Source organism: Aphelocoma coerulescens, chromosome 3 (genome assembly GCF_041296385.1).
Source record: "Aphelocoma coerulescens isolate FSJ_1873_10779 chromosome 3, UR_Acoe_1.0, whole genome shotgun sequence".
Lineage (NCBI taxonomy): Eukaryota > Metazoa > Chordata > Aves > Passeriformes > Corvidae > Aphelocoma > Aphelocoma coerulescens.
Genome location: NC_091016.1, coordinates 126,137,519 through 126,147,849, shown reverse-complemented (window position 1 = coordinate 126,147,849; position 10,331 = coordinate 126,137,519). Strand labels below are relative to the sequence as shown.

At 46.6% G+C, this 10,331-nt stretch overlaps 2 long non-coding RNA genes across 2 annotated transcripts; one reads left to right on the top strand and one right to left on the bottom strand.

The window, feature by feature from the left end:
- Nucleotides 1-609: 609 nt before the first annotated feature.
- Nucleotides 610-1,881, bottom strand: LOC138107470 (uncharacterized). The gene is made up of 4 exons (XR_011149522.1): nt 1,741-1,881; nt 1,621-1,662; nt 1,207-1,526; nt 610-1,129 (listed from the first exon to the last, which is right to left on the bottom strand). It is a non-coding gene; the product is annotated as an uncharacterized lncRNA (long non-coding RNA).
- Nucleotides 1,882-3,782: 1,901 nt separating this feature from the next.
- Nucleotides 3,783-8,691, top strand: LOC138107469 (uncharacterized). Its single transcript, XR_011149521.1, has 3 exons — nt 3,783-3,880; nt 5,879-5,979; nt 6,284-8,691. It is a non-coding gene; the product is annotated as an uncharacterized lncRNA (long non-coding RNA).
- Nucleotides 8,692-10,331: the final 1,640 nt, after the last annotated feature.

Below are 10,331 nucleotides of genomic sequence, written 5' to 3'. Positions count from 1 at the left end.
AAGGTAATGTGGCATGGCTGAAACTTGAGCGGACCCTCAATCCTCCTCCCTCCATCCCCAACTTGCTGCAACTCCTCTGCCGTTGCCAAAGGCAACAGGATGGTAGCTTCGAATAGAAAATGTAAAGACTTCATTGCAGAGTCCTGTAATGCTTCCGGAGGATTCACGAGGGCAGCAAACTGGGTCTGTCGGCCGGTTGGTGAGGAGGTTGAGCATAATACAAGTAGACCCCCTAAAGCACACAAATAACAATGGATGCACCAGAAATTGATACCCAAGCAATAACAAGTCATTCTGTCTACCAGTCACTGCTTACCTCACCCACTTGATCTTGACTGCTGAGATCTAGCTTTCCCTCCTAAAAATAAAGACAAAGAACAATGCTGGAACACAGTCACCATTCACACTTGCCTTGCAAACACAAATGGTGACTGACCTTCCTGCAGGAACCCCCTCACCCGGTGTGGGGCATTCTGCCCCAGATTTAACCCGACTGCATCTGAAAGAAAGTGATGACAAAAGTCAAAGTGCTGCGTAAGAACTTAACAGCTCCAGGCATCCTGTGTCAATCTAGGAATATCATCTAGAGGCCAAACTACACCCTACGAAACAAATTCCAAGTCTCCAAGCCTTGCCCTATTACACCTATAGGCCAGACTGTGCAGTAGGGCAGAGCAGCTCCGGGCCAAATCCCATGCAGGATTTGCATGCAGCAGATGACAAAGGAGGGGACACAACGAGAAGAGAAAACTCTCGGCAAGAAGAATGACCACAAGCACATCAAAGGGCTAAAGCAAAAGACATGAGACAAGATGCCCAAAAGACACAGAACACACAATAGAGAAGTGACACAACATGCACTGGGACTGCTCTGCCCTGCACACCTCAGCACTGTGATCAAAAGTGAGACTTTCCCTTTATGTGGCCTAAGGGGCCCCTTTGTGGGTAGCCCCGTCTCCAAAGCTGACTTAAAAATCGCTCCCAGCAACCCCCTACCCAACACCCCGCTTTCATCCCATTGACTTATCTCTCAGACATCCAGGGATGTGAATCCTCTTTGGGTGCAAAAGAGGGCCACCTTGCCATCCAGGAAGCTCCTACCATTGCCAGCCTGTTGTCTCTTAGTCAGCTACAATAAAGACAACCAAATATCAAGGCTTCAACTTAGTGGCATGTTAGCCAAAACCCAACAATTCCACTACTCACCATCTCCTAAGAAGCCCGGGGTCCTGGGGCCACACACTTTGGCTGCGCTCCAAGGATGGCACCGTCATCGTAGGGTTAAGAGGAGACAAGGTGATGCAGCATTGCTGAGACTTGAGCAGACCCTCGCTCCTCCCCCCTCCCTCCCCAACTCGCCCCAACTTCTCGGCCGTTGCCAAAGTCTGCCCGGACGGTATCTTCGCATGGAAAAGGTAAAGGCTTCATTGCAGAGTCCCATAATGCTTTGGGAGGGCTCATGAGGGCAGTGAGCCAGGTACATCGGCCAGTCGGTGAGGGGGCTCAGCATAATACAAGTGGACCCTCTAAAACACACAAATGACAGTGGATGCTTAGAGCTGTACCAGAACTTGACACCCAAGGAATAACAACTTTTTCTTTCCACCGGTCACTGCTTACCTTGCTCACTTGACCTTGACTGCTGAGATCTAGCTTTCCCTCCTAAAAATAAAGACAAAGAACAATGCTGGAACACAGTCACCATTTACACTTGCCCTGCAAAGACAAATGGCGACTGACCTTCCTGTGCAAGCCCTCTCACCCGGTATGGGGCACTCTGCCACCGATTTAACCCATCTGCATCTGAAAGGAAGTGATGACAAAAGTTAAAGGGCTGCATGATAACTTGGGACTAGAAAACTGCAAGATGCCGCCATACCACTCCCGCCGAACCCCGCACCGACCGGCCGTGGTTGCTCCATCTGAGGTGTGGCTCAGGTGGTTATGCAAAGGTAAAGGTTACCCGTAAAGCCTTCTTTCTATTACACCTACCCCCCAGTCTATTCCACAGGGCAGAGCAGTTCCAGGCTAAACACAAACTCAAACAACACATTATGCTACAAACAGTGGGACGCAAGGATGATAAAAAAAGCTCTCTGAGAGAAGAATGACGGTGAGGACCGAGATGACGCCAAAAGAGATGACCGATGGCGTAGCGACAGTAGACGGAAGCGGCTCTAAGGAGCGGAAGAAAAGACTGTAATAGAGTGACCTATTATAAGAACTGTCAGTCACGATGATCAAGACAGCTGCAAAACAATGCTATGTTCAGAATGCTCCCTGTATCCTTACAATGTTATAAGCCCCAGGACATTACAACTCACGGCTGGAAAGGATGTATGGCAATACAGCCAGGAATGAGGCCTCAAAAGACATCTGACTCAACACTTCTGAGATGCGATTCCAAGACATGGCTGAGCCCGTCGGTAAGAGAACAAATGATATCGGTGACATGCCGAGAAGTACAAATGTTTGAGAACCTAGAGATGATGGCTGACACTTGCCATAAGGTCCTTGAGGATAAAAGGCAGACATATCTGATCCAAGGGATCCTGAAGACATGCTAGACAACACAACACAGACTGGAACTGCTCTGCACTGCATACCCTACAGTTGCAATCAAATGTGGAGCCTCTCCCTTTAGCTGTCCTAAGAGGCCCCTTAGAGAGCATCCCTTACCCCTACACTAATTATTAAGTTTTTCCCAGGAATTTCCAACTCACTACCCTGCTGCCATCCCATCTCCAGGTCATAGCCCCTGACTTATCTTTCGGATGACTGGCAATATGAATCCACATTGGATGTGAAATGAGTCCTCCTCAGTTGTCTCAGAAGGCCCCATAATAGCCAGGTTAGCCTCAAAGTCACCTACAATAAAAAAAAAAACACAACATCAATGCACAAATCTAGTGGCATATAGGCCAAATGCCCACAATTTGGCTACTCACCACCTCCTAAGCACATCCAGGTCCTCGGGTCTCTGGCTTCACCCAGAATCAAAAGCTGTGGCCATTATTTCAATAGACACGTGAGACAGCAAGGGGCAAAGTTATATGGTATTTCTATGAGTGCAGTGGATGCATTCGTGTGCTTTAAGATGTATAAATGTATCTGCTGTGCTTGGGAAAAAGCCTTAGGTAGCCCCAAATAGACACCTTTTCCCACCCTATGGCCTTCAAAACCCCTTTTAGCACTTCCTAAGCCAGCTACCCTGCTCACACTCTCCCAGCTGCAATCCATAACTTACCTATCGGAAGCCACAATTTTGGATATCATCTTTGATATGGGCAAGGTCCCTTTTATGACACAATGAATACGCTAAAAAAATTTGAAGCTTCATACTCAATACAACCTGGAAGTTACAATGCTCCTAAAGAAAAAATAAAACAAGAAGAAAAACTGAAATTAGAAAAGCACCTTACCACCCCTGAACACTCAAGCCAAAATTATGAGCCTAAATACTCCCTGTGTTCAACACTATCTTCTTCACAATGTCTTCAAAACCTCTGTTGCTTTAGAGGCTAAAAGCATCTACTGGGGGAAAAAAAAAAAAACCTGATATAAGCTGAAAGGCCCTCTTCATTAAAATGAGAGCAGATCTCCTACCCAGTCACTCCCAGGGAGGAAATAAATCCCCTTGGCAAAGGCTGGGGTTAATATACCCCTGGCCGGGTCCGCCTCTCATTCCCATCATGCCCCAGAAAAGGGAGGAGGCAATTACCACAAGGTATAAAAGCTGTCAAAGGAGCTATAGCTGCTTGGCTCCTCTGATTTAAATTCAAAGTGAGTAAAGGGCTGGAGAGAGAAAAAAAGCTCTTCAGGGAATTGATGATACCTTCTTTTTTACTACAGCTACATCAAGTAAAAGGGCAGAGACCAGGTAAGAAATAAAACTTTGTATTTTGGCAGCGTAGATAGCTAAGTGGGATAACTAGCTGTTAATTTGCACAGTTGTTCCTTAGTGATTAGTAAGTAGTACTTCACATGTGACTAAGTAGGGTGGAGAAGAGTAGTAATTATATGAATGGTGAAGCTCTCATTGGGACCTCTAATTAGGGCTAGATACATTATAAATAAAAATAACAAAACTAATAGACTCCTGGGTGCTGTTAGGGTTACATATGTGCTGGGCTTACTCCCATAGGAGATATTTGGTCCCGGGGCATGGGTAGAAGTGCCCTGAAATGCAGATTTAAACCCTTAAAATGCTGAAAAAGGGAGCACTTCCTTTAACTGAACCCCTAAAATGAGGAGATGGGGTGTTTACTTCCACTTAAGCTAATATGATGGCAAATAAATGGCTTCTCCCCTTTAATTTAATCCCCTAAAATATTTGGAAAAGAGGGGGTTTCCTCACTTTAAATCTCGCAAATGATACAGAAAGAGTAATTTTTCCCTCAGCTCAAACCCTTAAAAAGGGGGGACAACTGGGCTTCCCCCTCCATTTACACATTTGGATGATGAAAATGCAGGAGTTACCCTTAACTCAAACCCATAAAATAGCACAGTCAAGGTTTTCCCTTTCCATTTAAACTAGAAAATAATGAGAAATGGGGATTTGCTGTCAATTGATACCCCTAACAGCATAGAAGGGGTGGGGTTTCCTTCAAATGATACTATTAAAATTGCAGGGGAATGGGATTCCCCCTCAATTTTGATAGAGACAATTATGGAAAAGGAAGTGTTTTCCCTCAATTTAAGCCCCTTTTCTCCTAATAATACCTCTCTTTTCTGGGGCCTCTGGGGAGGGACTGACAAGATAAAAGGGGAAAGTTAAAAGCTTCCCTGTGGCGCCCGGCATGCTCGGGTGCCCAGGTGCATCTGGCTGCTCCCTAGCTCCTGCTAGGATGCTCCAACTGTTGTTCCTGGAGGGACACTTGGGATACCTTCATCAGCCCCTCTGAACTAGTAGCTCCCTGTGCAGGTGTGCCCGGGCAACCCTCTGAAGGCAGCTGGTCATGCCTGGACCTGCTGTGCCTTGGAGCAGGGGGTGAGGTGGAGAAAGGTCCTGCCGGTTGTTCCCTCCCATTCATGGGCCATTGTCTGTCCCTGAAACACTGGGGTGCCGGGCTTTCCTTTCTGTGGAAAAGAACCGGCCTTCTCAGCCAGGTGCCTGTGGCCAAAATTGGGATTCTGCCTCCAAAACTCCCTATGTCCTAGCTTTGTAATTACTGAGGAAATTTCCCTCAGATCATAAGCGATTACAGGTAATTTTTCCTCTGCAATCATTACTGAATTGTGTTTCTGTGAAGTGTTTGACACATCCCTTGAGGGGACGAGGGTTTGGCCGGGTTTTTTATGGCTAATCCTGACAGGCCCCGACAGAACCCGAGCTCCCCATCGCTGGTCTACCCCGAATTTCCGTGAAATATTGATATAGTTTATAAATACTCCCTTTGCCTGATACTCAGTCTTTCCCTGTCCATCCAGGGAGCAGATTACTCCATCCTTTGCTCCTGACCGCAGCTCTCCTGCCCCAAATGCCGGTTCTCACAGAAAAGAACTAAGCAGAAAACTGCTACAAGTGTTGGCTTTTAAAGTAAAATTCTTATTACATCTGGCTAAATGAGCAAAATAAATACAAGTATTGATGGTCATTGGGCGAAAGCTTTTCAGAACAGAAAATAACCATTTTGATAGCACAGATCCCATTTTGACAATAATGCATTCTTTGCATTTGGGAATCCTGCCCATATAGGGCATCTGAAAATTGGTATTTTGGAATTTGATATTTTGAAATGGGGACATGTTGATATTTTGGAACTTAATATTCTGGTATTTTGAAAGGGAATTATTTTGGTATTTTGGAACTTGGTATTCTGGTATTTTGAAAGTAGGTTACTTTGCTATTCTGAAACTTGGTTTTCTGGTATTGCAGAACTGGATTACTTTGGCAATTTGGGACTTGGTATTCTACTGTTTTGGAACCAAATTACTTTGGTATTTCTGGACTTGGTATTTTGGAACTGGATAACTTTGGTATTTCAAAACTTGGTTTTCTGGGATTTTGAAACCTAGTTTTCTGATATTTTTTACCTTGGTTTTCTATTATTTTGGAACTAGGTTATTCTGGTATTTTGGAATCTGATTTTTTTTTTTTTTTTGTATTTTTGTAGGCTGGTTTTTTGGTATTTTTGTGGGCTGGTTTTTTTTGTATTTTGTAACATGGGCTTTTAGTTTAGTATTTTTGTAACCTGGGCAGTTGCTATTTTGTAACCTGTGCTTGGCAGGGGCCTGTGGCATCCTAGTCCAGGCTCTCGGCTTCATTTGCCTTCTTTGACAGTGATTATCCTCTCATGGGAACTGTTACATCACAGACTGTACAATGAGACAGACTTCCCAAAACAGAAATAAATTCCAGCTATGGAAAATCTCACTGCCGCATTTAGAAACACTTCAGCAAAGACTTTGGAAAAAGCAAAGGTGATGTATGATTACCTGGGGCCCCAGAAAACTGAGGTGAAGGTGGGGAACAAGCAGACAGCAAACAGCTTCCACTGCTTCTTGCTCCAGACACTACTGCAAGTGCAGCTTCCCTGGAATTTCATGTCCAGTGTGTCTCTTCCAAGCTCAGCAGGCAAACGAACAGGTACTCCAGGATTTACTTTGTTTGTACTTCAGGCAGCACAGACCCTCCACGAGGAACTGGAATCCAAGGGTAGATCTAAAAATGGTCCTTCCTCCCACTTACCGCTCCACACTTTCTCCTTCCGCAGGTAGGATGCAGGTGCCTCGCAGAGGCAAGAACACTGCCTTTCAATTCAGTAGAAAACCTGCCAGAAAAAAACAGGACACCGGGACCGAGAGCCAGCAGCAATTCCTTAGTGTTTCTGTTCACAGCTGTTCTCCTGCTGCTTTTCTTGACAGGGGCTTTTCTTTCAAGGTCATTCCTGTATGGTTTTATCTTGCCAAATGTTTTAGAAAGTTGAGTTTCTTGAGAACTGTTTCATCCTGACATTTTCAGTGCTGCGCTTGCCACGATCCTTTGGATGCCCTAACTGCGTATCCAATTCAGGGAACACCAGTTTAGCCCTGGGCTGGGAAACAAAAGACAACAAACATTTAAAAATCGTCCCTGCCTTGAGGGTGTTCAGGCCCAGGAGAAAGCCCTTCCCACCACCCTCTTGGCCTCTTCCCAGTCTGAGTAACTGGAAATGTGCATCCAAACCCGAGTTAGACAGATTGGGGTGTGTTTCGCACACCAAAGACCACAGCCCCAAGCACTGGGAGCCTAAAGATGCTCTGGATTACAATTCACAGCCTCAGTGAACCCTGCAGAGTAAAGCCAAGTGGTTTCTCTTTTGTTGAGGGAGGAAAACGCATGACAGCAAGGGCTGTCACAGCTGACCCGGCCCTCGTGGGGTCAGCTGAACAGGATAACCCATTGAGTCTTGCTCTGCTGTTGAAAAACACTACAAACCCTGTGGCTCAAGGGTTCAAAATCTACTTTTTAGGTCAGCCAAAAGGCCTCTGGCTGAGACAATTCACTGAATTCACTGGCAGATCCCAAGATCTGTTTCCAAGTGCATAAAAACCTACACCTACAAAAAGGTCCCAAGCACAGTGGAGTTAAAGGTGCTCTGAGCACGGGTTCCTTGAACTTCAGGGAAATGATCCCGAGTCTGGCTTTGGGATGCTCCCACCTGCACCTTGTGTTCTCCACACCAGCCATCCTGCCTGGGAAGGCCAGGGGTTTTGGATGCCCTCTGGGAACCCCCAGGCCCCCTGCCAGTAAGCAATGGCGCTGTCTGTGCCTGCAGCCCTCACCCCAATTTTTGTCAGTGGGTGGTTCTTGATGTGGCAGTTGGGGACAGGGGTAAGGAGTGGCCCTGGCAGTGCTGGGGCAGCAGTTGGACCTGATGGTCTCAATGGGTTTTCCAGCCTCAGGGATTCTATGGGACAGCCTGTGACTGACCCAGCTGCACAGACAGGCACAGGGAAGCTGTTACACACAGATTATATTGCCATGAGCCAGAGCACTTCAGGGCATCCTTGAGAGAGTTGCAGAGAGCAGGAAAAAAAAATACACAGTTACGGCACTGATCGTGCTCTGTGGTTTGCAAGTGGGGCATGATCACCATTTTGTTTTTGTCTTGATAGCTCCAAAGAAAATAACTGTTGACCTGGCAGCAAAGATGCCACCTTCCTGATACTCCTGGCCCAGAACCATGGCCCAGCAGGCAGCTGCAGCAATCTGAATTATTTGTGCAGTTCAGAAGCTGCACATCCCTAGACCAATCCCTTGGGAGCATGAACCTTCCCACAGGCATTTTGTACTTCAGTGTGTACTTTCAGCACACTGGGACCATTCAAATCAGAATGAGGTCACTTGCTGACAGCACAGCATTAGGTCAGAGATATTGAGAGACTCACCAGACAATATTCATTATGGACTCTCTGTGGATGCTAAAAGGCAGGAGCAGAGAAATTTTTCAGCTCTGTAGTTTGTGAAGTTTTTCCTTTCTCATCCTTTAGCAGAGAAACAGAGAAATCCAGCTTCTCACAGCTTCTCTGTGAGAGCTTTCGTTCTCATGAGAACTGGATGGGTGGTAACAGTTTGTAAGAATGTAAACTATTTCTACACCTGCTATTGTTGTCAGAACACTAGAATTGTTTTCAGTCTTGTGAGAACAATATTTGGAAATGGGTCTCTTACTGCTTGGCCTATCACCTTGAGAGGTGGTGAGTGAATAAGCCAATCATGTAATTTCTTAATTGTGAATAACACTATAAAAGAGGAGAAATTCATTAAATGAGGTCTTAACTCTGCTTTGGCCATATGTCGTGATTCGCTGTTCTCTGGGGATAACAGCGAGAGACTCTCCATTCCCATTGTTCTGGCTGCAGCATCCTCATTTCTCACAGGTCTGTTTCAAGGACTCCCCTCAAAATATGGATTGCTGGTCCCAGTAGGGAATCCCCAAGGGCATTTTTACTCCCTGCAAACTGCAGGAATGACCAAGAACAGGTTCTGTCATAGGAAAAGCAGAGGATTGTGATGATTACACAGCTCTCCCTGTGAGGGCTTCAGTTTCTACCTGCAATTCTTGAGCAGCTCTGCCTTGGTCCCACCCGCCTGCTCCAAAATGCCTCCGTGGGGTTTAACTCCAGCTCTTTGGATCTGCCCATCCCCACGGCTCTGACAGACAGCACAGCAGGGGAACACCTGAACAGGTACAGCCAGGAGCACACCAAGGCCATCAGACCTTGCAGCACAGCTTCTTGTGCTTCAGGGCTTCCAGTTTTTTGGTACAGATTCACTGGAATTTAACCTCATCTAGCAAAATCATCTGGCAAGACTTAACATTAACTCAGGAATTCCAGTGCATCCCTGCACCACTGGGATTGCAACTACTGTACAAGCTGTGAGAGGCAGTGAACAAGCAGTGGATGGAAAATGATCCTCTCCTGGTCCCTGCTGGATTCCAGGAGCAGGGATCCTTTCCCTCTTTCCCCCTACCCCCCGTGGTGCCCTCCTCCCCCTCCTGCCCCACCCCGCACCCTTTCCAGGCTTTGTTCCACAGCTTTTGCCTCCGGACCTCAGATCCTTTCATTCTCCAGGAGCTCCCAGCAGCTCCACAGCCTTTCCTCTCCCATCCTGATCCTTTCTTCAGGAATGGAGCTGTGCATTTCAATTCCCTTCTCTTTTCTCCGACAATTCCCACCAACCCAGACCTAAAGCTGACACAAGGAACACTCGGTGCCCACAAATCCAGACCTGGCCATCCCTAAACCAGCAACTCCTGGACAATTTGGGTTCATTCCAACCTAACACTGAGGACTCACCTAATCCTTCAAAATTCCCAAGAAATATCCCATTGCCTTCAGCTCCCAGGGGATTCTGCTTCGTGCTCACACGGATTTGGGACTTCCCTGAAAAACCCGTGCAGGGCACGCTGGAATCCCCGATCCCGTGAATCCGGGGAGTGTGAAAAGCTCGGTCCAGCCTGGGCCCCCAGAAATTTTTGCCAAATATCCCCCAAGTCCTCGGGACAACAGAACTCTCTGGTACTGCATTTTTGGCATTGTAAAGCCTGGAATTACTTTATTCCTAGTGCTGGGCTCTGCATATGGCAGAGAAAATCCCAGCCTCCACACATACCCAGATTCCAAACTTTTTGATACATTTTAGCAAACCGAGAAATTCCCCTTCCCTGCTTCTTCTTAAGGGCATCCTTCTCTTCCCTTACCCGGCCTGCTCTCTCCCACTGGGCTGGGTTTTTCCCTTCCCATGCTAATTAGTCCCTACTTCTAGGAGGTTTAGGTACCTTTCTTCCCTGGGAGGGATTTCTTAACACAGCTACCGAGGCTTTGGGAGTCTTCTTTATCTT